This window comes from Mycteria americana, unplaced genomic scaffold (genome assembly GCF_035582795.1).
Source record: "Mycteria americana isolate JAX WOST 10 ecotype Jacksonville Zoo and Gardens unplaced genomic scaffold, USCA_MyAme_1.0 Scaffold_42, whole genome shotgun sequence".
NCBI classification, from domain to species: domain Eukaryota; kingdom Metazoa; phylum Chordata; class Aves; order Ciconiiformes; family Ciconiidae; genus Mycteria; species Mycteria americana.
Window position 1 is genome coordinate 398,557 of NW_027445629.1, and position 4,760 is coordinate 403,316.

The window sequence follows — 4,760 nt, forward strand, 5'->3', positions numbered from 1 at the left end:
CCGAGACTAAGACTGGGCTGTAGCCGCACCTAAGCTCCATCAGGAGTTTAGAAAGCAAGGGGGTCTATTCTGAACCTCGTGACTCAACGGGAGGGTCCTCCGTACCCTTTGTATCCTCGGTCTCTCTGTGAATCACTTGAACTCGAGTGTAACCCAATTATCCTGTGTATGTTTCTTCCGTTAGTGGAGTGAACCTTGCCATTGAACTTTGTAAAGTCGCACTTTTATAAATCACATTAAAACCACTTTTGCTAATACCTTTGACGGTCATTTTTTTGAGCGACCTAAATCGCTCATTCGCAACATAGTTACTGGCCAGAGCCTACTGAGATTTCTGCTGTAAGATGTTTTACCTGGCCTCTCAATTCATGGGCACTCTTTTCTGAAACCCCTTCTTACTGTGGCAAGTGTCAGTTAAAAGTGACCCTGCCTCAACAAGAGCAGACTCAGCTACAGACGTAGGCAGAGCAAGGACAGAAAGTAAAAACAACGAGAGATGGCATCCATCACACACGGAGGGACATGGATGCCCATGGTGTCAGCAGGGAGCTGGGCATGGGAACCAGAGACCATAAAAAGGAGGGTTTGGACCATAAAAAGCCTTTCAACACTACAATCAAAGCGCTGGACCCTAACAATGAAGCTTGGAGCCCTAAAAGAGGCTTTGGACCATAAAAATGGGGGTTTGGATACTCAGGATGTGGCTTGGATCCTCAAAATGACTGGCTGGATCCTAAAAATGCTGCTTTGGAGCCTGAAAATGAGGCTTTGGAAACACAAAATGTGGCTTTGGACTCTAAAAAGGAGACTTTGCAAACTGAAATGAAGCCTCTGGACCATAAAAATGAGGCTTTGGAGCCTAAAATGAGGTTTTTCTGCCATAAAAGTGAGGGTTTAGACCATGGAACTGAAAGTGTGTGTCCTTAAAAAAGGCTGTTGTTAGGAAGACAGGTTTGGACCCTATAAATAAGGCTTTGCACTCTAAACAAGAGGCTTTGGATCTTCCAAACCAGACTTTGGGCCTTAAAAATGACACTCTGGGCCCCTGAAATGAGTCTTTGGACCTTAAAAGGGGGGCTTGGAACTTATAAATGAGGCTTTGGGACCCTAACAATGAGGCTTTGGGACCTAAAAAGGAGGCGTTCAACTGCAGAATTGAAGATTTGGACTCAAAATGGGGCCGTGGCACACAAAAATGAGACTTTTGGCCCTGAAACAGGGGTTTGGAGCACAAAAATGAGAGTTTGGACACTCAGGATGCAGCCTGGACCCTCAAAACGACTGGCTGGATCCTAAAAATGCTGCTTTGGAGCCTGAAAATGAGGCTTTGGAAACTAAAAATGCGGCTTTGCACTCTTAAAAGGAGACCTGGCAAGCTACAGCTGAGCCTTTGGACCCTACAAATGAGAGGCTTTGGAGCCTAAAAAGAGACTTTGGAAAGGAAAAACGAGGCTTCGGACACTCTAAATAGAGCTCTGGACCCTGAAAAGAGGCCTTCTGCCCTCAAAGTGAGGCTTTCCATCCTAAAAAGGAAACTGTGGGCCCTCAAAAAAGGCGGTGGGTACTAAAAGACAGTTTGGACCCTAAAAATGAGGATTTGAGGCCCTATAAAGGGGGCTTGGGGCCCTAAAAATGACAGGCTAAATGCAAAACCTGGGGCTTTGGATGCTGAAAAAGAGGGGAACCTATTGGTTCCTCTATGGACCCAAGAACTGAAGCTTTCGTCCCTAATGCAGGGCTTTGGGCACTACAGTTGAGGCTTAGGGCTGTAAAAGAGGGGGTTGGACCCTATAAATGAGCGTTCGACCCTGAAACTGAGGGTTGGGGCCTTCAAAATGGCTCTCTGGGCCCTTCAAATGGGAGTTTGGCAATGAAACGGGGGTGTTGAAGCCTGAAATTAGGTTTTGTGCCTTAAAATCGTGCTTTGGTTCCAAACCTAAGGCTTTGCACCCTAAAAATGGGTCTTAGGGCACTCAAAAGGAATGTTTGGACATCCAAAATGCGGCTCAGACCCTAACACGACTGGCTGGATCCTAAAAGGGAGGCTTTCGACCCTGAAAATGAGGCTTTGGCAACTAAAAACATGGCTTTGGAGCATAAAATGAGGCTTCAAAGTCGGTCTTTGGGGATGAAAAATGATGCTCGGAGCCCTTAAAATGAGTCTGAACCTTAAAAGGAGGGCTTGGAACTTATGAAGGAGGGCTTGTACCCTCAAATGAGGGTTTGGACCATCAAAACAAGTCTTTCAAGCCTAGAATCAAAGCTTTGGACCCTGAAATGGAGGCTTTGGGACCTTAAACTGAGGCTTTGAGCCCCAAAAGAGGGCTCTGGATCCTCCAAATGAGGGTTTGGACGCTCAAGGCGCATCTTGGACCCTCAAAATGCCTGGCTGGATCCTAAAGGCGATGCTTTGGACCCTGAGGATGAGACTTTACAAACTGAAACTGAGCTCCTGGACCCTACAAATGAGGCTTTGGGCTCTACAAATGAGGCTTTGGACCTTCAATAGCAGACTTTGGGGCTTCAAAACGATGCTCTGGGCCCTTCAAAGGAGTCTTGAACCTTAAAAGCGTAAACCTTGGAACTTAAAAATGAGGCTTGGACCCTACAAATGAGGCTTTGGACGCTAAAATTGAAACTGGGGGTCCTCAAAAAGGCCATGGGTACTAAAACACAGGCTTGGACCCTAAAAAATGAAGATTTCGGCCCTAAAAAGGGGCTTCGGGCCCTAAAAATGATGGGCTAGATGCAAAACCTGAGGCTTTGGATGCTGAAAAAGAGGGGAACCTATTGGTTCCTCTATGGACCCAAGAACTGAAGCTTGCGTCCCTAATGCAGGGCTTTGGGCACTACAGTTGAGGCTTAGAGCTGTAAAAGAGGGGGCTGGACCCTATAAATGCGAGTTTGGACCCTCAAAAGGAGAGTTTGGGCATGAAGAATGGGGTTTTGGAAATGAAAATGAGGTTTCAAACCCTGAAATTAGGTTTTGTGTCCTGAAATGATGCTTTGGTACCAAAAACTAAGGCTTTGCACCCTAAAAATGGGTCTTTGGCCGCTCATAATGAGTGTTTGGGCACCCAAGATGCAGCTTGGACCCTGAAAATGACTGGCTGGATCCTAAAAGTGAGGCTTTGCACCCTGAAAATGAGGCTTTGGACATGAAACAAATGAGGCTTTGTTCCCTAACTGAGGAGTTTGCTCCCTAAAATGAGGCTTTGGGCCTTCAAAATTGCAGACTGCATCCTAAAAATGAAGCTACGGTTCCTGAAAATGAGGCTTTGGTCCCAGAAACTGAGCCTTTGGACCCTATAAAGAAGGCTTTGGACTCTAAAAAGGAGGCTTTTGACATTCAAAGTGAGACTTTGGGCCTTAAAGATGACGTGTTGGGCCCTTAAAATGAGTCCTTGAACTGCAAAAGCGGGGCTTGGAACTTAGAAATTAGGGTTTGACCCCAGAAATGAGGGTGTGGACCATACAAATGAGGTTTCAACCCTAGAACCAAAGCTTTGGGCTCTAAAAAGGAGGCTTTGGGACCTAAAAGAGTGGTCTGCACCTTAGAAATGAGGGTTTGGACACTCAAGATGTGTGCTTGCTCCTGGCCTATCAGCTCCTCAGTCGTCAGGGACAACATAAGCAGCTGCAGAAGCCAGATGCCTGCTCCTGCCCTGTCACCTGCTTGGGATCAGGTGACATCACAAGCACCTACACAAGCCAGGTGCCCATTCATACCTAATCAACTACGCAGCCACCAGTGACATCACAAGCACCTACACAAGCCAGGTGCATGTTCCTGCCCAACCACCTACTCAGCCACCTATGACATCACAAGCAGCTGCACAAGCCAGGGGCCCGTTCATAACTTACCACCTACTCTCGTGCCTATGACCTCACTAGCATCTGCACAAGCCAGGGGCTGGCTCCTGGCCTAACACCTACTCAGCCACCACTGACCTCACAAGCACCTGCACAGCAGGAGACGCCTCACCTCCAACACCCTGGCTTTTTCCCCTCCATCTCCACCTCTGTCTCCCATCTCCCCACGCTCTCCTCTCTCCCAGGCACCTTTCTCACCCACTCCACGACCTCCCAACGCCTCTGTCTGTCTCTGTGTTTGGGTGGCAGACGTTACCTCAGAAGCATTGTCCCAGCCAGGTCACCTGCATCTCCTTCTCTTCTCCCTCTGCTCTCATCGTGACTGCACCAGCTGTTGGAGGCACTTTTGGACCTCATGGGCCCTTGCGTTCTGCCTCCCCTCTGCTGTTAAATCCTGTTCCTGCAAGAGAAGCCACAATCACTCAGTGCCCCCTCGGTGTCATCTTACCTGCATCTTCCTGAGCTGGACAGCTGGTGGGAACTGTCACCATCAGAACCAGCAGTGCGTGAAGTCTTCTCCTGGCACAGGCGCAGCTCTGGCTCTGTGTCCTCTCCCCTGCAAATCTTTTTTTCCCTCATAACCTCAGGCTGCCGCAGTAATAATCATACTTTTAGTCTCTAATGACACCTGAGAAGCCTCCAAAGCTCCTGTCATTAGACAGACACACACCACCCTGCAGGCGGACAGCACAACACAGGGTCAGCCAGTATGGGTGTCAGTGGCACAAGAGGTCCTTGTGCGTGAAAACACTCGGTAACTCCCTGATCCAATGTGATCAAAGGTTTTTTACTTTTTCCTTCCCTAAGAAGTTCAGGCCCTTCTAGGCATCCTGAAAAGATCCCGACCTTAAAATGGTAACACTTCGCGCACAGGGGATGGGTCAGGT